At 36.3% G+C, this 25,281-nt stretch overlaps 1 protein-coding gene across 2 annotated transcripts in view; it reads left to right on the forward strand.

The window, feature by feature from the left end:
* The first annotated feature begins 8,859 nt into the window (after positions 1–8,859).
* Positions 8,860–25,281, forward strand: part of LOC5570900 (protein numb) — a 162,637-nt gene continuing 146,215 nt past the window's right edge. The window contains exons 1-2 of one of the 2 annotated variants that reach the window (XM_021844964.1): positions 8,860–8,961; positions 16,250–16,968. The gene's annotated coding sequence lies outside the window, so the exon portion shown is untranslated. The remainder of the gene's footprint in view (positions 8,962–16,249; positions 16,969–25,281) is intronic. The other variant, XM_021844965.1, reaches the window with a different exon arrangement.

Raw genomic sequence — 25,281 nt, forward strand, 5'->3', positions numbered from 1 at the left:
ACCACGTTGTGCCTTAATTGAAGTACCTTTAAATGTTTTAATATCCTGAAAGTTTTCGTTATATTTGATCCTGGTTGTCTAGAAAACTTGATATTCATCATCAGCAGCTTCATTTGTATTCAACAATCGATAATTCGTGCTTCTAACGTTTTTATGCGCGGCGATAAAATATCTTCAGTGCTGAAAAGTTGCTGGTTAGAAAAAGCCTTAGTGTAATACCAAATGATGTTTTTCCATACAAAATACTCAAGTTTGGGGTACTGTATCTCAGCTTCTGGTAGTCCGAATTGGCTGAAATTTGGATGACGAACTACAAATAACTTGAAGTTTTGCCTGTGAAGGAATTATTACATTGCAGTCATTTTCAATAGAGTTTCAGAGGGTTGTTCAAAGACAAAAGTAAGTAACCGAGAGACTTTTTTATTTAATTCGAAAACGGTAAGTTGCGGCAAGTTGGTCTGTTCACCAAAGTTGTTCAATTTCAGAAGTCACACAAATTTGCAGAACACACCAACTTCCCAAGACTTACCGTTTTAGAGTTAAATGAAAAAGTCTCTCGGTTACTTACTTTTGTCTTTGAACAACCTTCTGAAACTCTATGGAAAATGACTGCAATGTAATAATTCCTTCACAGGCAAAACTTCAAGTTATTTGTAGTTCGTCATCCAAATTTCAGCCAATTCTGACTACCAGAAGCTGAGATACATCACCCTAAACTTGAGCATTTTGTATGGAAAAACAGCATTTGGGTACTAACTTATGTCACTGACTGTAGTTTCCATGTAATTTAAGTTTTTCATCTTAGAATTCACTATTTTGTAAACACTTAAATTAGCATATACGTCATACTTGCGATCACCATAATTTTTTTAGTGCATACAATTTGTAGTTCTGAAAGTTCGGAACTTATTCTCAGAAGCAACTATGGCTCTAAAGTAAATAAATCGAGACGGAAATCTCATGTCCTCTTAAATTTGTTCTCTGGACTAGTGTGCATTGGCTAAAGTATTGTGAAGCTCCATCTTCGTTGGTCTTTGCAAGTCATTAATTGTAGAAGTTTTCACACCTTTTCAGATTTTCAAATTCATGGATTAAGATAATTTTGTACTCTTACACATGCTTTATTACCGTTTTGATTAGAATCCCGGACAGCTTCAAATTCCGGATACTCTACTTTGTATGGGAAAGATTTCACTCGATATGTTTCATGATGATTTTTATAGACATTTTACACAGCAATCCATGAAAATTTACAATGTTCAACTAGTTTTGACGTCTTTCTAACGGCTTAGTGCGTTTCATTAATGATTCGACTTTTCTGATTGTGTTTTTCAAGAGCTGTCCGGAATTCGAATCAAAGTGTCCGGAATATGAAGCGATTACGCTAAAGTTTTGTACAGATCGATTCAATGTATATGTGTAGTGATTAGTTGTACTTCACTGATGCCTTAAGTGTGCGTAATATGAATAAAAAGGGTATATAATAATTAATTTCGCCCCAGAGTGTGAATTTTGATATTTGAGGTTATTTTATCAACTGTTGAATGCTGTTTTATCACCATAGTGAAAGTTGATTTTCAAAGCTACCTCGAAGGTTCCTTGGATCGCATTTGCACTGGTTTTGTGTTCTGTAACTCGATGGTCCCTTCAATTTAGGGTTATGGAGAGTTGACTGTACTTTGATATTTTTATTGCTAAAACTCATCTAACCAACACATCAATAATGCACTAATATCAACAAATCTATCCGATTTTAGATTTTCAAATGTTCTTCTTCTTATTTTTGGAATTACGTCCTCACCGCGACAGAGCCTGCTTCTCAGCTTATTGTTCTTGTGAGAACTTCCACAGTTATTAACTGAGAGCTTGCTTTGCCTAAGTTGCCATTTTCACATTCGTATATCGTGTGACAGGTACGATGATACTCTATGCCCAGGGAAGTCAAGGAAATTTCCATTGCGTAAAGATCCGGTACCGTAAAACGGGGCAACTTTGATAGTTTTTTCGAAGAAAACTTGAATATTTAAATATTTAAAAGATTTATTATGAATGGATATATAATTTTTCATAAAATCGAAAGTCGGTTTTCTGTTTTGGGGTAACTTTGATAATGGAGTAAGATTCGAACAAAATTGAATGAATAACGAACATTTGTAGGGCATTGCATACCTCTAGGCGTTTAACGTTATATGGAAATTTGTGACTTAGATTACAAAAATGGTCCCAGTTTGTGAAAATGCTTTTCGCTAAGAGATTTGAGACCGGTTGCAAGTTCTATGATAACTAGGCTGTCAAAAATAAGTGGCCAACTATTCCAAACTACATCAAATAGTGATCGTAGAACAGATTGTTTGTAAACGTTTCGAAAATGCTAAAATTGTGTTTTTTTTTTAAATTCGCATAAAAAGGCTAATATGTTCTTGATTCAAAAATAAACCGCTCTTTCATGAAGTGTCATACTAATATTCTTTAGTTTTGCATTCGTTTTGCTTAACTGATTAACAGAAATTATGATATTTCGTTTAGTTTGTGGTGGGTTACGCACTATCAAAGTTACCCGCATTATCAACCCCGTTTTACGGTACCGACCGGGAATCGAACCCAGACACCTTCAGCATGGCCTTTCTTTGTAGCCGCGTTCGTGAAAATCACTCCAAGAATTTCTCCAGATATCCTCGAAAAGTTCAGGCATTCATTTGAGTTTTACTCTTGCAATTCTTTCAGTGTTATTTCAAGAATTTCGCCCGTTCATCACTTCAATAAATCATTTGAAAATTCCTACCAAATTCCATCCACATTTGTTATCGTGAGATTGTTGAGATTATTTAAGAACAGACGATTAAATTTTTGCATGCTACTTATTTGAAATATTCTAACTCCGAAACTGTTGATTTTAGAGAAAAGTGTTCTACGAAGAAAATGTAGTGAACCGTTTGAACTATAAGAAAAACATATACACTGAAAAAATATTTTATTTATTTTCATAAAAAATTCAAAAATAAAACTTAAATTTTAAATTACACAAAAACCTCATTTTAATATTTTTTAAATTTTCACTATAGAATCTTGATAGTAAACAGATGTTTGGGACAAAGTTTCATGATGGAGAAATTTTTAATAAAAAAGTTTTTCTAAGAACAACTTTTGGTCGATTTTTAAAATTTTGATTTTTTTTGTCAAAACACGCAAAAAAAAAATTGTGCGGTAAAAACTACCATTTTAGGGGGTTAACTTAAGCGCTCACACCGGCAATTTTCAGCAGACCAGAAATGCGCTTGATTTTACCATGTTTGTAGTCGGAATCAGATTGATGAAAATGATTTCTGTCGAATGTACCAGTAGTGTGGTGGGATGTACCGTAAACATGGTAAAATGGCATGAAATTCCATGGTAATTTTAAGAATGGGCGTAGTCAGCTAAAATAGTATTTTTACTTCAGAATTTTTTCCCGTGAATAAATACGTTCTGATGATACAGTAAGCATCTTGAAATGATTCTAAGCCATAATGATTATATGAATAATTTCTCTAGAAGTAGCCATTTTCAAATTATATCAAGTTTAATGCAAAAAATATTGTTTAAATATTAAAATAGGCCGTTTTTATAAGTTATTCGCGTTTCCCTATTAATAATAATACGTTTTCGAGAGTAAAGACTTACTTATTTTCATTAATGGAGAATCGCGAATAACTAATGAAAATGGCCTATTTTAATATTAAAACAATATTGATTTAATTTGAATTTAATTTGAGAAATTATTCATATAATAATTATGACTTAGAATCATTTCAAGATGTAGATGAAAAACCCGAATTTAGTACTATAAGATTTAATTCCACTAGAGTTTGTATCCTTTGACAGATACGCGTATTTCGACCTCAACTGTAAGGCCGTCTTCAGTGTCGTGTACTAGACTCGACTTGAAGAAAACCATCGTATATATTAACACTAGGTATAAACGTATTTCCTTCAGACATTTCTTCAGAAATGCCACGTCCTTTTGGGTGCTTATGATGGATCTCTTCAAATCGATGAATATACTGTGCTCCGTCCGCTTGGTAGCCATGATGATAATAAATCTTCGAGCTGTTTAGTAGAATACCTATAAGTAGATGAAAAAACCGAATTTAGTACTATACCATTTAATTCCACTAAAGTTTGTATCCTTTGACAGATACGCGTAAGGAAAAGCTAACACCCGATAGCCATAGGATTAAGATGGGCCCCCATATTCCACAACATATTTCGACATAAGAGGGATGGAATGTACCTAAAGCTCATAAATTTTAAGTTAAGTTTGTCCCAAACATCTGTTTACTATCAGGATTCTATGGTGAAAATTTGAAAAATATTAAAAATGGGGTTTTTGTGTAATTTAAAATTTAAGTTTTATTTTTGAATTTTTTATGAAAACAAATAAAATATTTTTTCAGTGTGTATTTTTTTCTTATAGTCCAAGCGGTTCACTACAACTTCTTCATAGAACACATTGCTCTTAAAATAAACAGTTTCGGAGTTAGAATTTTTCAAATACAGTGACCCCACGCAGTTGAATCACCCACAATTTATGAATCAGCTGATTTAAAAAGACAAAATTATTATCAAACTTGTCACAAAACATCACAGAATTATTTTTACACATAGTTTCTTATCAGTAAAAATAATTCTGTGATGTTTTGTGACAAGTTTGATAATAATTTTGTCTTTCGAAGTCAGCTGATTCATAAATTGTGGGTGATTCAACTGCGTGGGGTCACTGTAAGTTGCAGGCAAAAATTTATAAGCCATTTTCAAAAGTTACACTTGAGTCAAAATGACAATGTTTCTATGGACAACACTTATTCTACCATACCAAAAACATGTGCAAAATTTAATCCAAATCGAAGACTATCGGGCACGATTTTTATTTTTTTTTTTGACTCATTCTGGATGGAATTCGTCAACACCTTTCAGGTATTCTTCCAGAAAGTCATGCAGGCATATTTTTATATTTAGGTATGTAAGTTTTTTTTTAAGAATGTCTTCAGAATTTATTACAATAAGTACCGGGCTAAGACGTCTGCTCTCAGTGAAAAAAAAAACCTGCTGAAATTTATTGAAAACATGTTCAAAACTTTGCATTTCATCTCTACTTCTTTTTCTTCTTGGTATTACGTCCTCACTGGGACAGAGCCTGCTACTCAGCTTAGTATTCAATGAGCACTTCCACAGTTAATAGCTGAGAGCTTCTTTTGCCAAAGCTGCCATTTTCGCATTCGCATATCGTGTGGCAGGTACGATGATACTCTATACCCGGGGAAGTCAAGGAAACTTCCTTTACGAAAAAATCCTGGACCAATCGGGAATCGAACACAGATGCCTTCAGCATGGCTTTGCTTTGTAGCCGTGGGCTCTAACCACACGACTAAGGAAGGCTTCAAATTTTGTCTCACCTAGCCAAATTCAACGTAAAATGTACGCGAATAAAAATATTAAGAGCACTGTTTCCAGAACATATCACAAAACAATGAACATTTTAATCTACGAATGGAATGCATATAGTACATAGCGAGTGGATTATTAAGGATTTTCGGAATGCATTTTTATTATCTCATTATCTTTTGATCAGAAGCATACTTTGTTCTTCACTTCGCCTTATCTGAGCCATTGTACTTCCTTTTCTCATCGCTTATTATGACAAGATTAGTCCGCGCGCCATTGTATTCGTTTGTCATGGATAAGTGCTGAATGGATCTTTGCAAAAATGCATCTTTGTCGCCATGACCCACCAGACAGTTCAACAAACCATCATCTGGCGAAGGCTTGACAGTCGACCTGAAAAGTTTGATTTATGTGAGCATATATTTTTCAAGCAAAAGATATCACTTTTCGGTGAGAGTACAGGGGTTTTCAAACTACTTATTTTATTTTAATTGAAGTATTATATTCTGATTTCTACCTTGGACATTAAAAACGCAAAGTTACTCAGAAAGACATGTTTTTTATATCTACTTTAATAGTCATATTATAGCAAAAAGTTCAACCCTAAACAAATGTAAATTTGCTTCGATTCATCTTCACTTTTACACTTCATAAAAAGTACAATCCATGCTTGAGCTTTACAACTTGGCATGTATAATTTGACAACAAAGGTGAAAAATTGCCCTTCTCGAAAGGGATATTTGTATTCAGATGACTACACACCAACCTTCTTCTTCTTCTTGGCATTTACGTTCTCACTGGGACAGAGACGGCTACTCAGCTTAGTGCACTTCCACAGTTATTGACTGAGATCTTTCTTTGCCAAAGTTGCAATTTTTCACATTCGTATATCGTGTGGCAGGTACGATTATACTCCAGGGAAGTCAAGGAAATTTCCATTACGAAAACATCCTGGACCGACCGGGAATCGAACCCCGACACCAACCTACAAAAGCGTTAAGATGCTGTCGCAAGTAAAATTTGTCAAAACTGTTCCTTTATACGGACTTTACTGACATGAGCGATTTGTCTTCATCGATCCTCTTAATCGATAATAACTTAACCAAATTAAATATATATGAATTATTTCTTGGCGATCTTGTTCTTTATAAGTTCATGAAGCGAGATTTGCATTTTTGCATTTTTGTTAAATACTAATTTTCCGTTATTAATCCGGTCATATGAAGACGTTTTTGAAATTAGATATTTTGATTGGTAATGACAATCAATTGGTTGGTTAACAAACAATTTCACATAGAATATCAACATTTTTGAATGGAAATTTTAAAAGATATGTAAGGCTTGTTACACTTTTTTAAAACAATTTGCTTTCTTGGATTGGCTATAACAAACGATGAACTTGGAATCAGCTGTGATTTTTGGTCATCTACCCGAAATGAAAACCCCTGAGATTGCTTTACTTTGTTTCATTGCACACCGTCAGTTAAATCCAATATGTGCTCGGCTATGTTGTTATGTCCTTACCGCACACCCCACTTGTTGCGAGAGAAGGGAAATCGCAAACAGCAAACTTCGGGCATGTTTTACCCAAAAAAAATACTTCTTCAGTAGGTCTCTCGCTAGGTTCGACTTCTCTTCAGAATTCGGTCCAATCCGGTAACTACATATCTCAGCTCAGAGTTTCTTTGCCATTGTAAGTAGGGTAAAGAGGTCCAAAATGCCACTTAAGGATTAGTTCCTTCATAAGGGTTTAGCGATCCTCTCATTCGCTAATAACTTTGCCGAATTGAATAAATCTCTAATATTTTATGTTCATGAAGCGAGATAGTTATTCACCACGAAATCATAATAAAAATGCCTAATTTTCTGCAATAATGCAAAGAGAGCAACGATGAAGAGAAATCGAAGAATACAGATATGCCCTTATGAAAAATCAATGCGGATTTGGTCACAAGTGCTGATATCTTTATGGAAAGTATATTTGATGCATGGGAAATTTCTGCAACCATTTTGTCTCAAATTCCGAACAGACTCATATTCCGAACACTCAGTTTTTGTATGGCGATTTGGTTGAAATGTTTTGCTGAAATATGTCACCAAATAACAAGGAAATGGCAGTCAAATGCAATTCAATTTTAACGTCTCCAATAATATATACCGCAGGAGTAGTGATGATTCTCTAGTTTGTGACCAGTAGAATCAGCTCAGATCGATTTATTTGTAAAATTATTAATTTGAATACGGTTTATTCGTGCTGTTCGGAATTTGAATCAAGGTGTTCGGAATATGAGACAGAATCAACACAGTGTTCGGCATTTGAATCAAAATGTTGTCCCATGCTTTCACGTGAAAACAATACTAAAACTAATTAAATCAACATTATTATCGGTACACCCACCAGCTAACAGTTAGGTTTTGCGGAGAAATTATCATTTACACAAATATCAGCTAATTTATGTCAATCAGATGCATTTGAAGTCACTGTTGGCCTTAAGTGTTCGGAATATGAGTCAAAACGGTACGCAGTTGAAAAGAAATGTCAGTTCAAATGGGAGACGCTGTAGAAAATTGCTGCAAGGAATCGGCGAGAAATTTCTTTAGCGATTCCTTGCAGAAATTTTCTACAGCGACTCCCGTTTGAACTGACATCTCTTTTCAACTGCGTACTGCGATCAGAAAAAAGTACTTCCTTGATCGATTCCTTGCAGGAAAGATAGGCCAAGAAATTACTTGTCAGCAGCGAATAAAGCTTTAAGCGAAGTACGCACTTTAACAGAAAAGTAATCGCCTATCTCGATGCGTGGGAAATTTCTTGCAAGAAATGCTCAAGAAAAGCATTTTTCTTTGATCGCAGTACGCAGTTGAAAAGAAATGTCAATCCAAATGGAGCTCACTGTAGAAAATTTCTGGACCATTTCTTGCGCAGAATTTTTTTCTTTTCTTGAGCGGAACAGCATAGGGTGCAGAGCTACTTGGGCACTTTCATGATTCACTTTGGCATGGGGGGTTTTCCTCGACCGAATTGTCTGAAACTGTGCAATAAGAAGCACTTTAATAGGACGCACATTGTGGCCAAATATAAGCTGTGTGGCTTTCAAAAAAATCCACTGCCAAAGTGAATCAAAAGTGCCAAAAATAGGATCCGGCTCCCTACCTAGCTTTAGACAAAAAAAAATGCAAAATGATTCAAATTTACAGGGAAAATTTATAAGATTATCTTCAAGGCTTGTAGTGCCAACTCTAAGATAATTTGGCATCGTTTGGTAAAGACTATAAATTGAATCCTTTTAGGAGTGATTTAATGAGCCGGGTCATTCTAACCCATCAGTGCGCTTTAGGTCATGTTTCCCTATATAGCAACAACTCAGTAGCCAAGTCGAGTCTCTTCGGTACGTGACTTTTCCTTTACGACAAACCACTCAGCACCACGCTTGGATCAGTCGTTGACTTGAACCTGGCTTCGGTGCATCGTACATTGCCTAGGTGCTCTTTGTACAGTGTTAAAATTTGAAACCAACCGCCGCGCCGCCGTGTACAACAGTAAGTGAAGGACAAATCAATTTTCTTGTGATTCTGAGATTAACGAGTTTTCATGCGGCAAGTGAATTTGGACAGTGCTGCTCTGCGGAAAGTGCTATGCTATGCTTAGTCACTCGACAATATTGCTCGATCGTCGTCGGAAGATAACATTGAGTGGAATAGTGCTTTGTGGCCAAAGCGAACAATGGAAAGCGTGTTAATTTTGAGTTAAACGTTTTGACCTCCTAAAAACCACCCACCGACCGACTGCAGTTTGAGGAACTTTTATTACGGAGACGTGTGTGCGTGTTTTCCCGAGCGCGTTTGTGTGCGTGTTTCGTTTTCCACCCATAGCGGAACTTTAGGCTATGTTTTTATGTTGAGGGGAGGAGGGTTGTTATTCTTCTGGGCTGTTTTCTTGTTTATCTAGTGGCAATGCTCTCCTTGGTTCTCATTTGACGATAACAAGCGTGAACGCGATATGATAGGTATGCATACTGATGTTGCCGTGTTAATATTTACAGTTGTGTGATGCTTTTCCGCACAGCTGAACTGCCAAAAATTGTTAATTGATATCCATTTTTCGATTTCTGTTCGCAGCGCTTCAGAACAGCCGGAGACAACAGCATTAACTGTGGTTTTTCCGGCACTTTTTTAACATTATATAGATTAGAGTGGTTCAAAAAATCGTTTTTAGGTCCACACCGCTCATTTGATTCTAGATCAAATTCTGGGTTTCCTCCCAAAATTCAAGCTCATTTGGATGAAAACTGAGACTGCACAAGGCCTTCAAAGTTTATATGGGAATTACTATGGGAAAAGCAAACAATTCATTCAATCGGTCATAGTGTTCGCCCATGTGCTCTTGGGGATTGGAACTATGTTGATACTGTGACATACAATAATCAGCTACAACTTTGCCGAAGACCGTTTTTAAATCGGACGCCCCAGTAATTAGTTATTGATTTTTGAATGATTTCTAAAACTTTGGCTATGATTATTGGGCTATTCTGCCGGCATCACTGGATACATGCAGTAAAACATAGCAGCCATGATTTGTGCATGCTATCTTTCGCGCCAGATGCAGCAATGTTGCCTGTTCAGATGCTAAATGAGCACTGCTGAAGAATTTGTGACTGGATATAAATCAATAACTAATTACCGAGGCGTCCTATTTGAAAACGGTCTTCGGCAAAGTTGTAGCTGATGAATGTGTCTCACAATATCAACGTAGTTCTAATCCCCAAGAGCACATGGGCAAACACTATGACCGATTGAATGAATTGTTTACTTTTCCCATAGTAACTCCCATATAAACTTTGAAGGCCTTGTGCAGTCTCAGTTTTCAACCAAATGAGCTCAAATTTTGGGAGGAAACCCAGAATTTGATCTAGAATCGAATAAGCGGTGTGGAGCAAAAACAATTTTGTGAACCACTCCAAAAGATATATATGGGGCTCGATCATATTCTTGGCATTTTGGATTTACTTCGGCAGGGAGGTTTTTTTGAAAACGGCTGAACTAATATTTGGTTGCAATATGAGTCTTTTTGAAGTGCTTTTTTTGTTGCAATTGGTGGGTTTATTTGATTTCAAACAATAAAACTTTTTTACCGAAAGTTCGGTCGTTAAGAGTTTGATAAAAATATTTGAATGTGTACACCGTATATATAATAATATATACCGTAATCCGGGGGCAAATTGATCACTATTTTACAACTTTTTGATGTGTTATCCTTTGGAATCCAAATATTGTCAAATAAATTTCGATAAAATCAGTACTCTATTTATCTTTAACAGTTTATGTAATCGAATTTTCATGAAATAATATTTAACATATTATAAAAATAGTTTCAATATCAAAGAATTAAGATGACACACTGGGGCGAAATTGATCACCATATAACAAAGCAGGTTTAAGAATAAAAAAAATCCCTATCTACTAAATTTGGGTCTCCTGAATCTGAAAATGATGTCAAAATTCTTACAACTTGAGTATTTATCATTTTATCGCAAAATTAAAATCTGCCTAATACGCCTGAAAGTAGGCAATTTCCCTTAAAATAAGCACATTATTTGAGAATAAACGGATTTATGAGCAAAAACTATACTTTCTATGCTGTATGATATCAAAAATGGGTTCTGTAGTTAATACTCAAGCGCACACAACATTTTAAACAATCAAAGATGCCATGTAGGTATAGTACCAGTAGATTGTTTAGCACCGACATTTCCAAATGTAGCTGGTAGATACTCAACCACCCAACGGCGCCAGAAGTTATCCAGCGCATGCTTCACTGCGTTTCAACTTTTTTTAGCGCCATCCCTGCATCCGTTGGAAATTTCTCAGGTTGTCGTATGCCATTTGAACTCAACATCAAAAAGTGGTTTGGGGTCAATGATTCATGACTAGCCATTTGCACGAGAATGAACGTAAGCGGTATGGAGTTGACCTGGGAGGGAGGCACCGATACTACACACGAAATATGACATGATTTTTTTCAAACTGCAAGAAAACTCCAGCTTGCCAACGACAATCAAGGCAGACTTGATGAAAATCGCTAGTTTTCTTTTGTTGTGTACCTTCGAACTTTTCGGACAAACATGGAAAAAGGGCCAAAGTTTTCTATGCTTTTTTTTTCGTTTTTAGTCGAAAAAGTAAAATGATGCGTTTTTGAATACTTTATATTCAATCAGAATAAAAGGTGCTATCGTGACATTACTTTTGAATAGGCATGAATAGCTTATCAATCGATTTTTTGTCACATTTGATGAAATGCAAAAATATGTTTTGATCAATCACGTGCTTTTTCCATGTTTGTCCGTTGTTTAAGATCCGGGCTCACAGTGACAGTTCGTGACAGCAGAATCTCGGCTCACTATGACGTACAGAAATTTCGTATTGGTTTCTCCCTCCCAGGAGTTGACCATACGTTCTGCTTCAGCTAACACCGTCGCGAACGATTCGTCGTCCAGCTTTCGTACTACCGAAACGCACCCTAGAGCTGTCTTCACTATCCCTAGAGAGAATGCCCAACAGCCTCCCATATGCGGTGCAGCAGAGGGATTAAACCGCCATTGCGTTTGGGCATTCATAAAAGTGCTCTCCAATTCCGTAGACATCTTGCTGAACTCGTCTTGAAGCTCTCGACTCGCTCCTACGAAGTTTGTGCCGTTGTCGGAAAATATTTCTTTAGGAGAGCCTCGCGTGCTACGAACCTTATGATCACCTTCTTGTACACATCCGGACAAACTGGCAACTACCTCAAGATGAATAGCCCTGACCGTAAGGCAGGTGAAAAGGCAAATACCATTGTTTCGCCATGCTGCGTCCAACCTTTACTAGATGCGGTTCGAAGAGATCCACACCAACATAGGTAACTGGACGTACACCCGGTTGCAATCTCATCCGCAGCTGCCTACCTGCAACACTCCACATTCATCGGGATGCTTCTATCTGCTTCTGTTGTTCAGTGCTTCGGTTCAGGTTCTGCTTCAGGGTCGCAACTTTTTCAGGGAACGCCTCGGCGGACATATGCTACAGAACGCAACATTCGCTCAAACAGCGAAAATCTCTTAGTATCTATCATTGGTTTCTTGATATGATGACTGAAGATGTACAGTGTACATTGTACATGCTCCTCCCGTAGTTCCATGTCACTTTCATCCATATCTTCGTCTGGAGTCATTGACGATCAATCTGCACTGCTGCTGTAGAGGAATTAAGGACCCTGGAACTAGCGACTGCTCACGTTATACGACGGACCTTTTCCTCACATGGTGGCTTCATCTGCAACATTGCTCTTCGTCGAAATCCACTGCCACTCATCAATTTTGGTAAGACTTAATGTTTCATCGATACTGAATTGTCGCCTGACGATAGCGACGAGTTTCAGACCTGATTCTCAAACAAACCGTTGATGAATCGCTCCAGAAGCACCTTCGGTGTGTGGTTTTCCTCAACGTAGACTCTTGCGTAGACGAGCTCCAAGCAATGCTGCCATTATCTCCAACCGTGGTTTTGAAAGTCCTTAAAGTAGAGCGACTTTCGTTTTCTATGAGACAAGTGCGACTCTTAATTCTCTCTGGTCTACGATCAGGAAATATGCACAGATGTATAGATCCATTAAAATATGTAACTCTTTCGAAGCTCGTTGGGTCGTATCCTGAGAAGTAGCACCATGGTATACATAATACAACCATCTTCTTGAGCACAGCGATCTAATCTGTCCAGCGCATGGCAATCTCTTCGGGAATACCGCTGTCCCAATCTGTTTTTGGATGAGAATTTTGCTGAAGATTATGAATGACGACACTAGTCCTAACGAATCGTAGATGCTCATGAGCCGAAACATTTTCCTTTCGTTGGAATCGTGGAGTTTTTCACCAGCATACGCACCTTCTCGCCAAACTGCAACGTATAGGTGAAGACATCCTCATCTTGTCTCCACGTCATTACTAACACACGTTCAAGCCCGATGTCCTTCATGCTATCGGCATTTGCAGTCTTCTGGTTTGGTTCTTCTAGCTGTTCAAACACACATCTGTCACTGGACATCCGATTCCGGTTATGAAATCTCGCACGTCGTCTTCTTCTTCTTGGCATTAATGTCCTCACCGGGACAATGCCTGCTTCTCAGCTTAGTATTCTCATGAGCACTTCCACAGCTATTATCTGAGAGCTTTCTTTGCCAAAGTTACCATTTTCGTATTCGTATATTGTGTATCTTATATCGATTATACTATATGCCCAGGGAAGTCAAGGAAATTCCCATTACGAAAAGATCCTGAACCGACCGGGAATCGAACCCAGACAGCTTCATCAAGGTTTTGCTTTGTAGCCACGGACTCTAACTACTCGGCTAAGGAAGACCCGCACGTCTGTGTACCTCGATCACTCTTTTCGCCACTTCGACAGCTTCTTCCGCCGTATCGTGACTGTTCACATAGTCGTCCACGTAGTGCCCTGTAAGGAAACTGTGAGGCGCTACGATCTTCCGGCCGGGTCTATGATGTCTGTGGACACTGCGACTTGACGCTCCCGGTACGGAAACATCACAGATAGTAACGGAGTCAGAGATCCGGGCCGGGCCCTTGAGTGACATGGAGTTCAATGATACGCCGTCAACTTTCGTCGCTGCGTCCTAGATCACTCGAACTTTCCCAGGCTTTTTTACATTCACGTCTATTCCAATCGGTAAGAACCATGTGCGACGCAAGTCGAACCTTTCAATTTCCTCCACTGTCGCTTCGTGTAGGTAACCCTTGACTAAGTTAGCTATATGCTGACGAACGCTGTTTGAAAGCAGCGAGTCTCAAGCTAAACGCTTTTCTAGGAAGCTGAAGCGTCGTTCTGCCATCGGACGACTGTCTAGAAATTTCACGTAGTCGAGCTTCCAGAGCAGTCTGAAACTTTTCGCTTCCAGGATACTCAAATCGGATTTTCAGTTTATATTCAACTTTCATATACTTAAGCAGCCATTCCATGAAAAACCGTTCTAGTGGGTCTCCGAATTCCGTGAAAATTTGCTATTTTGTTCCTTATCTGAAATAAGGATACACGTATTTTTGGATTTTTTGATTAGGGTGACCATTTTCAAAATAGGGTGACCAGAAAAATCGCGATTTTGCAAAATTTTTATTTTTAAAATAATTATAACTTTTGAGCCGTTCGACCGATTTTCAATCTTTTTGGACGAAATGAAGGTTAGAGATTTTGAAAAAAATATAAAATTTCACAAAAATTGTGTTTTTTACATGGAAAAACTCAATAGTTTCCGTTTTTTCGTGTTTTGAAGGCCTCGGGACCAAAGGGGCTATTGCTGTTCTCATTTTTTCTTGAAAGTTCAGAAAATTTTACGTTTACTGTCAAATTTTCAGCGATGTATGTTTTTAAGTTTTTGAGATATATTTTTTTGAAAATAAAAAATCAGTCATTTTTCATCGGCACACACTGTATATCTCAGCGCATTAAATTTTTAATGTTTAAAAAAAATCATAACTTTTGAACAGCTCAACGGATTTCCAATCTTTTTTTATGGAATAAAAGCTTAAGATTTCAACTTTTCAGAAAAAAATAGAAAACTTTGAAAAGTTATTTTTTTTTTCATTAAAATATATGAAATTTTCTAAAAAAAACTAGAAACTAGGAATTCGGTGACCCACTAGATCGGTTTTTCATGGAATGGCTGTAAGATTATAATTTCCAATACAATAAGTGATGGTCTAATCATACATTGATTCATAGGTTTTTTTCAGATTTTTATTGTTCGTACTTTCTTACCTAGCACAAATTTCGTACAACAAAGTTGCTCAGATAAAACGCGATTTGTGCGAAAATTGATGAGAGCTTCCAGAAATGTAACTCCATCAACAAACAGCTAGCGCAAAAAATCTGCTCTTGATAAGTGTTAGAATAAAATGTGTGGAAATCGGATTTTTATCCGCACTAGTTTCGAAATGGTAGTATGGTAAAGTCGTGCCCATACTTTCTGGGACAAGTTATCAACCGTAACATTTTGTGCAACAAATTTCAGTGGCCAAAATCAGGAACACACTGTACTGGCCAACGGAGCCGATACGTTTACGTCATTCTTGCCTCCATCCATTCAACAGCCTTTCCATCGTGGTGAGAAAAACCGCACCAAAACATCTCTGTCTCACACACTGACTGACTGACTGCTCGCTCGCGTCTATTCGCAATCGATGACCACGCGCGCTTCACGGAGAGCTGGAAAAACTCGCAACTCCCCACGCCACCCAACAGCAGTCAGTGAAAATCTGAGAAGTGGCGAGAGAAAAACTAACGAGAGTGTGTGTTACGAATTGAGACTGTGAGAGCATCGCGGAGTAGAGCTGCGTAGAGGGAACTGGTGTTTAGGGAATATGATACAAAATTGTCCACAACTTTTGGTCATTTAGAAAAAAATCAACTAGTTGTTTCGATAGGCGATCCTTGCAGATATTTGTATGTGAGATTGTACCATTTAAGTCCTTTATTCGTTGAGTACCACACTCCCCCACGTCAATGGAGCATAATCCACGCTTCACATGACGTGCAAAGGTCTCCGGGAGAGAACATGAAACATGCCTCCGTAAGATATTTTATGCACGTTTACTGCCTCAGAAAATCGCAAGTAGTGAAGATGGTCGGAAAATTACGTCCGTGAAAATGCAGTTTTGTGTTCTGATATTCTAATGGCTCTCATTTGTTACCTTCGAGAGTTTCCTGCTGTAGAGTGCCATCGTGAATTGCTTTGAGTGTTCATATATGTTGGTTCTGATGTGGGCAAACGTTTCTATCTCTCCAGCAGAGAAGTTGTCATCTTCGCACGTCTTCGAATCGGTGATTTTCTCGCTCAATCCGTGTGTTAGTTCTAGACATGAAGGGAGAAAATCAACTGCGCCAAGTGCAGTAGTGATTATCGCAAAACAGCAAAGTCAATAGTATCTCTAGGTGGGTGCTTTTGTTGTGCAATCTAAATTAACGTGAAGGGCAGAGTGCGTTGGAAATCTTGTGAAGAATTGAAGAACTTGCTCTGCATGGGAGCGGATGCCAATACAATCGGGTGGAGTTTCGCGAATTGATGACTGCATTCCGGATATTATAACATGTGAAGTAACGTAGAGTTTTCCCGAAAATCCTATTTAATGTGTCTCATCGTTCAAGAATATTATTAGTATCGCAAACTCAATCAAAACGCTCATCAAACGACGAAGAAAACGTTCCAGAGTAATAAGAAAAGCCGAGCTCCTTCGGAATTTGTTTTTCAGCGAACCTGAAGGTGTTACATAAAAGGTCATCAGTATCACGTAAAATGTGTCCAGTGTGAAGTGAAGTCTGTTTTCGTTGGTATAACATTCCAACTTTCATATCCAGCCAATGTGAAGCAGCAGTCGCCATCCAGTTGGGGTCGATACAAAACAAACAAAACGCACAGTGAGGATTAATATTTGTGGATTATATCAGAGAACGGCTGTCCGACCAGAGGCCGATAACAGCGCATCCAGCAAATCGATAAGCTAAGCGGTAAGTGGTTTTTTGTTGATTATTTTATATACAAGCATCAGTCGCACAAATGAAGCTGTAATTTGATTCGATAGTTGAAATTTCAGGTGTTCAAATATTTATATTTAACAGGTGTAGATGGAGAGACGTGAACGTATTTTTTTTTTATCGAATAAATTAATTTACCAAAGTGATCAATATGTGGATAGCAAAAAACTGAAGGGTTTGCTTAATTTTTACAGTTAATGAACGTCTTTTTCAATGCTTTTTCGTACGATAAAAATAAAAGATGCACTGGTTTTATACTGTTCTAAACGAACGAGTAGAAATGACGACTTCAACTTCTATTGATTACTGATTACTGTTTATTTACTGATAACGGATTTTTTTTCTGTCAACCTCAATTTCATAAGTAGATGAAAAACCGAATTTAGTACTATACCATTTAATTCCAGTAGAGTTTGTATCTTTTGACAGATACGCGTATTTCGACCTCAACTGTAAGGCCGTCTTCAGTGTCGTGTACTAGAGTCTAGTACACGACACTGAAGACGGCTTTACAGTTGAGGTCGAAATACGCGTATCTGTCAAAAGATACAAACTCTACTGGAATTAAATGGTATAGTACTAAATTCGGTTTTTTATCTACTTATAGGTATTCTACTAAACAGCTCGAAGATTTATTATCTCAATTTCATGTATAAAATCTATTCAAGATTTGCTTATTCGCTTGTTTGTGTCAAAACGATCCCTTGATAATGTTCAATTTATAAATTAAAAAAAAATAAGGCCTGTATTGCTGTATTGTGATTTCATCAGCTTATTAGAGAAAAAAAAAACACTTTCAACTAACTTAAACTAAATATATCACGCATTAATCGTAGTAATAGAAAATTGCAATGATTTTTGTCTATAATTAAAAAAAATCGATGTTTGTTCCAATGTTTCAATATTGGATATATTATGTAACTCATTAGGACTATACCGGGAATTGAGATTCAGAATCATTTTCAAAATTTTATTTTGTGTCTTCTGCAGAGCTTTCTTTCTGGTTTTACAACAGCCAGTCCATATTGGTACAGCATACAAAATGGCTGGCCTGGAAGTTTGTTTGAAGATCAAAAGCTGTTCTTAAGACAAAGTTTCGATTTTCTATGAATAAGGGGATAAAGACATTTTACATATTTGTTACATTTTGCTTGAATGCCTTCAATGTGATTTTTGAAAGTTAAATTCTTATCTAGCATGAGCCCTAGATACTTAACTTCATGACTTGAAGGTTTAAAAAAAATATTTTTTGGTTTATGTGGGAATATTATTAGTTAAGTTTTTGAAGCATTAGGAGAAATCTTCCATTTCTGCAAGTATGAAGAAAACATATCCAAACTCTTTTGCAATCTATTACAGCTGACACACAGGCTTCGTCCTTTGACGAAGAGGCCTGTGCCATTTGCAAACAAAGATTTTAGACATCTCTGAGGTAAGTAAGATGTGAAAATATAGTATAATATTGGTCCCAAAATGCTGCCTTGAGTCTTTCATACCTGGAGTTCTGATAATTAACCTGAAGTGTAAGATTTGACAGATAACTTTGAATTATTCTAACAATGTATGTTGGAAAATTAAAGTTTATTTTTACATTTTACAATCAAACCTTCAAGCCAAACACTGTTGAACGCTTTTTCTATGTCTAGAAGAGCAAGACCAGTAAAATAGCTTCAGATTTGTTGGAACGGATCAAATTTGTTACACGTAAAAGTTGATGAGTGATTAAATGTTAATGGCGGAATCCGAACTGTTCATTGGCAATAATTGATTTTTCGTTGATGTGGACCATCATTCTGTTCAAAATGAACTTTTCAAAAAGTTTACTGATGGAGGAAATCAATCTGATTGGACGATAATCGATGTCTGGTTTAAAAATTGGTACAACTTAAGCATTTTTCCATTTGCCATCTGAAAAGATTTGTTAAATATATCAACCAAGATTGATAAGCTATTTTCTGGAAGTTTCTTGATGAGGATGTACAAAATTCCATCATCGCCAGGAACTTTCATTTTTTTTTTTTTTATAATAGTTCTCACTTTTTCCAGATTAGTCTTCCAGGAATTTTCGAAAACGTTCTCTTGATTGAGAATATTTTCGGAGTCCGGAGTAACTTGATTTTCTATTGGACTAGTAAGTCCTCAATTAAAATTGTGTGCGCTTTCAAACTGCATAGCAAGTTTTTGAGCTTTTTCGCAATTAGTTAGCAATTTCCTCTTTCAATGTCGGTATTGGCTTCTGTGTTTTTTTTTCTAAATTTTAGATTATTTAAAAAATGGCTTAGAGCCAGAGTCCAATTGAGAAATTTTATTTTCCAAAATTTTTGTTTCTTAATTGTGAAAATCCTGCAAATCCTGCCATACAATTTTCATAACAAGATCGCGAGTACGTTGAAATTGCCTTCTCTTCTTTTTAAGACAAATCAAGCGTTTATTTATTTATTTATTTATTTATTATACAAATCAAGCGTTTAAGATCATCGTCAATAATCACAGATTCTGATTTTACTTCACTTTTTGGAATTGCAATGCCCCTGGCTACAACAATGAAATTTGTTAAAGTTTCAAGAGCATGGTCAATATCAAGTTTAGTATGTAAAGAAATATCAACATCAAGATTAGAGTCAATATATGTTTCATATATATTCCAGTCGGCTCGTAAATAATTGAAAGTGGAGCTGATAAGATTGAGAATCGCTTCATGGGATATTTGAAATATAACAGGGACATGATCAGAATCAAAATCAGCATGAGTGACTTATTGGCTACAAAGATGACTAGAGTCGGTTAAGACCAAATCAATCGTAGATGGATTTCTAAAAGAGAAAACCATGTAGGGCTTTCAGGATTTTGAATTGAGAAATATCCTGAACAGCATTCATCAAATAAAGTTCTGCCGTTGACTTTGAGAATTATTCCATGACCGATGTTTGGCATTAAAGTCACCAATGACAAAAAAAAATTGACTTGTCAATTTGCGAGTGTCTTGCGAGTCAATTTTTGCAAGTCAGTTTGGAGCAAATTCATTTGCTTTCCAGAGCATTGAAAAGGCAAATAGGCAGCTATGAAAGTAGAGTAAAGTGGGGCAAAAGTTCGAGTGGGGTAAGAGTTTCTTTTTAAGTTTTCTAGCTCAATTCAAAACAAATCTTATAAATGTCATGGTGGTTCGAATGCTATTCAAGTAAGAGACTTTCACTCCAAATATCATAAAAATCGATTGAGATTTGGAAAAGATATGGCTATTTGTTGTTTTTTGACGTGAATATTGTAATTTTTAGTCAAACTTTCGTTGCATGGAACCAATTGAAGATAAAAGCTTTTTCAATATTTTATGTAAGGGCGTTTCTAGGCCTATCATAAGGTTGCTTTAAGGTGTACAGGTCGGACTCGATTATCCGGAGTATCGATTTGTTTTTCACTCCGGATAATCGAATCTTCCGGATAATCGAATCACTAAGAAAAAAATTAAATCTTCGATAAAAGAACCTAAATTTATCTTTTTTTTTTGTTTTATTCATATGATGCGGTGGCGTAGCCTGAAATTATTTCTAGGAACAGTAGGGGTTTTAAAAGAAAAATATTTTTTTTTGACCAGCATACACAAAAAAACATTTTTTCAAACCCCCCTTTTCTTAAATCGGTTCAAAACTGCAAAACCATTCATATTGTATATTGAAATGCCAAATTATCTCAGATTTATGCATAAAAATTGAAAAACAAGAACATCAAAAATCAAATTCCGGATAATCGAGTCTAAAATTCCGGATAATCGAATCACGGATAATCGAGTCCCCGGATAATCGAGTCTCCGGATAATCGAGTCCGACCTGTATTAGTTTTTGCATGAATGCTTGAAAACAATTTTTGGCCCATAGTGGGGCAAAAGTTCGAATCAGCGGGGCAAAAGTTCGACTCATGTATAAAATCACGGAAAAATTTGCAAATTGACTAAAATCCACATATTATCTTCAAATTTAGTTAAATTTGTCTGATCGTGTGAAAACTGTCACCAAAATTTTACATTTCCACTTAGTTTTGCGAAAAAACTGCTATTTTTGAGTATATTACAGTTAACCCGGTTTTGGGCAATTTTTTGATGAAAATGTAGTGTGTATTTTTCGGCAAACTGGTGGTGTAAAGTTTACCTGTCATAAAAGGATCGATATTTTGTGTTTTAGCCAGCGAACTTTTGCCCCACACTAGATTCGAACTCTTGCCCCACCGGTGGGGCAAAAGTTCGAATAAGACAATCAATTTTGAAACTGTTATAACTAAAAATTGGTTAATATTTTGACACAAGCTTGTTCAGCAAAATCATAGCCAATATGTTGAAGGTTCACTGTATGGTATTATTTTTTTTGTTTTAACTGCTATTGTTTTCCTGGAAACTTTGATGATACCACTAAGGTCGAACTTTTGCCCCACCTTACTCTTTATTTTCCAAGCTGTGTTTCAACAGAAACACCCATAGTTTCAAATGACGAAAACAGTTGATGTTTTATACGCCTATGAATGATGATTATAACTCCCCCACATGCCCCATCAAGTCGATCATTACGATACACAAAAAGTTAGGATCTTTATTAGTTTGGATCCAGGTGTTAAATATGTTTCAGTAATAACTCCTATATGCACGTTATTAGCTGTAAGAAAATTAAATAGCTGGTCCTCTTTACCATTCAAAGAACGAGCATTCCAATTTAAAATATTTAAATTATTATTTGGATCCATTAAAAAACGTAATCCAATAACAATTTGATTAGTAAACTTTACACCAACTTGAACTGCTTCAGTCATATTGGTGGCTTTGAATATTGCATCAATCATTAGATTCAATTGTTCAGTTAGAAAATTAAAATTAGAGGCAGACATATCACTTGAAGTGAGTACATTATCTGATGATTTCTCGTTAGAATTCGATAGATGAAGAGGCGGAGTAGAAGTTTCCTGTGGCGACAGGGTTTTTTTTTTTTTCATTTGTTTTGAAACCAATGGGTGCTTATAGTATGAATAGGGGAGGAGTTCAAATTACCTGCTACGATATCGGCAAAGGATTTTCCTTGGGTAGATACATCGAAATTAGAAGATTCGAACGGCTACCCGACGGAATAAAATTAGTTTGTGATTGAGCATGATTATGATCTACCTGATGGGTATGATTCCTTTTATGTAAAAAAAATTCTAATCAAGCGATCGTTAACTGAAAAATGAGTATTGTTCGATACTCTACCAGGGAAATTACGGAAACGATCGTTATCGTAAAGGATATTTCTGTTTATCTGCCTGGCACGAGCCTCGACGACTCGCCTACACGAAGGACAATCCCAAAAATTTGACTTATGATTGCCCCCGCAATTCGAGCATGGCGTGAGAAGAACCTCCGCAAATCATGCATTTAGTATCTATGCGGCAATGTTTTGTTCCATGACTCCACTATTGGCACCGATGGCACTGAGTGGGGTTCTGGATTTTCCTACAGGTTTCTGGAAATGTCCCCACGTCACACGCACATCGAACATAAGTCTTGCTTTTTCTAAAGCTTCAATATTATTTAGATCTTTTTTGTTGAAGTGAACTAAATAATATTCTTAAGAAAACTCTTTCCGAAGAATGTCAGATTGGATTCTCTTTTCCACAATGATTACTTGGACTGGTGAAAATCCAAGTAAATCATTTATTCCATTTTTGATCTCTTCAGGTGACTTATAGTCACTTGAAAGACCTTTCAAGACGACTTTGAACAAAGTTCAGTTTTGTCGTCATAAGTAAAAAATTGGGCTTCTTCCCTTCAAGATGTATGAGAAGAAGTTGGCGATTTTTAAGAGTTTCTGACAAAACACGACAGTCTCCTTTCTTTGCGATTTAGAAGGAAGCCTTGATTCCCTAAATGGAGTTCAAGATCTCCTGCCTGGGCTGGAGACTGCTTCGATTTGATGTTGTTTAAATCGTCGAACTGATCATTTCGATGCAGTTATCAACATTAACCATTTCACCCTTGGAAGAAAGCGCGCATTCCGGAGAAAAGTCAAACGTTTAGTGACTGTTTTTAAACTCACTTTTTTAGATGAAGTTGTGAATTCAGAGATTCGCCCTTCCTTTTATTCAAGGGTGCAACTATGTTCAGTGAATAAACGAAAGAGAAGGGGACCTTTTAAGAGGTTTTTTTTCCCCAAAACGGTGTCCAAGAAGGATTACGGATCGAAAAGGCATCAAGAGGTAGAAAAAAAGAACACTGAAAATTACTTATTAATTGTGTTGGAAAGTTTTTGAAAACTTCCGAGAGCAGAAAGATTTTGTGTACGCACAGCACAAGGGTACGATGCACACTCAGTACAAAATTTTCTGAATTGTATTCATTAATTAAATTTTGACAAAAATCTTCAGCAGGGATGTCGCATTTTACTGGTTTAAGATTTCTTTTCAAGTAAGATTTCTTCAATGCCTTTAGAACAGCAACAACAGCACCCAACACGTTTTGCGAGTATGTTCTTGTAAGGCCTCCACAGTGGAAGACCTAGTATGGGCTTGGATTTCAGTGGAACACCTTGAGGCGAATCGAAAGCCATAATGTTGGTTTATGCTGGTTAGCATTTAATTGATGCTGAACTCTTTAAGATACTTTTTTGGCCTAGATAGCCTTCCTTTTCCACGAAGGATTTGGTTTACATGTTTACTCTGCACATGCCGTCGACAGAGCCGTAGCGTAGCCTCATGGCGCCCTTGGCGAACCTCCAATTTGGCGCCCATTAATCAAAGCTTATCAAAATTATCTTTGAAACAATTTTTATGAAAATCATCAAAAGTGTCATAAATAGTTTTCTTCAGTTCAGAACATATTAAATTATTGACTAAACTCATGCAAACAAAATATTTTTGAATGTTAGCTGAAAGATGATTTGAAAATTTTTGAAGACATTTACAGTTCATTTGACTGGAAACAAATTTACTGGTCCTACTAGATGTTTCAATCAAAATTTGCAAATTTTGATGACAAACAAGTTTTTAACAAATATTTTGAACCATTCGTTTTCAAGCAGAGCCTTTTTTATTAATTAATCAGTGTAAATTTAGTCAAGATATTCTCTAAAATTTTTATTGCAAAATAGCAATGTGGAAATCACAAATTTTTCATCAATCAACAAAAACTTGAAATATATCAAAGACTTTTCAATTAATTTCTAAAGAATTACAATAACCCTTAAAATTGGAAGCTTTCTGCACAATTATTGGTATCTTAATGAAAGAATTATTTACAAAAATTGCTATTTTTTTTCAAGAACTTTATAATTAAATTTAATTTTACGGTGGAAGAAAAGGTTCATCGGAAATCTGTGAAAAGTAAGTTAACCATATATATTTTCGATGGAATATAGTTTAAAAGCCATCAAATGAACATGAAAAAAATAAACCAGGCAAACATTTTGAAAGGAGGTCTTATCTTAACAAAAATCTTGAACAGGTCTAAATAGTTAGATTCAACCTTTCTACTTCAATCTTTTTTGAAAAACCAAACAAGTTTCAAATAGTGTAGAATGTTCTATATGTTATTAAAAATGTATTGCAGATTCTTAAATTATGTCTGCTCTGAGAATTTTCGGCTAGGTTTATAAATTTAAACATTATCGAAGTTATGAAAAAAATACACAACATTCTGTTAAACCACAACCACAAGATAAAGCAAGAGCTCTGCTCGGAATCCTGTCCTTGATTTTTCCCAATTTTCTTTTGAAATTCTGCCGTGAGTACCGCTCATGATAATGTTAGATCCATAATCAGTATTCTATGAAAAAATATTTTAGGATCCAGTCTGAGATTCAGTGTTATTTTCTACAAATTTAATCATTATGCTACAACCTTTATCAAGACTAAGTAGAATTTAAATTTTGCCCGTCAACTTCTCAAAGAGTCGTATCTGGGAAATTATTTCTTGTAATTTTAATAATTAAATCCAGTGATCGAAACATACTGACTAATTTTCAGCGTACATTCAGATTTATCTATCTATATAAATAAAAATGGAATAATGTTTGTATGTCACGAAATGGCTTGAGAACGGGAGTTTTGACTTACATGATTCTTTCACTGATGAATTCGTCCAGAGCTCCGACGTGTTTGTACGAAGAAAAAATTTAAGAAAATCTTCGGAATACTGGGGATTCAAATGATTTTTTGTCAGTATACTGGCACACATATCTAGTTTCTAGAAGTGGACAGAGGAACGCGGAAATATTCTTGTGGCCGGAGTTATTCCGGTGGATCACTGGGTCAGGTCGGGTGAGAAGGGTACTA

This window comes from Aedes aegypti, chromosome 2, assembly GCF_002204515.2.
Source record: "Aedes aegypti strain LVP_AGWG chromosome 2, AaegL5.0 Primary Assembly, whole genome shotgun sequence".
Classification (NCBI taxonomy): Eukaryota; Metazoa; Arthropoda; class Insecta; order Diptera; family Culicidae; genus Aedes; species Aedes aegypti.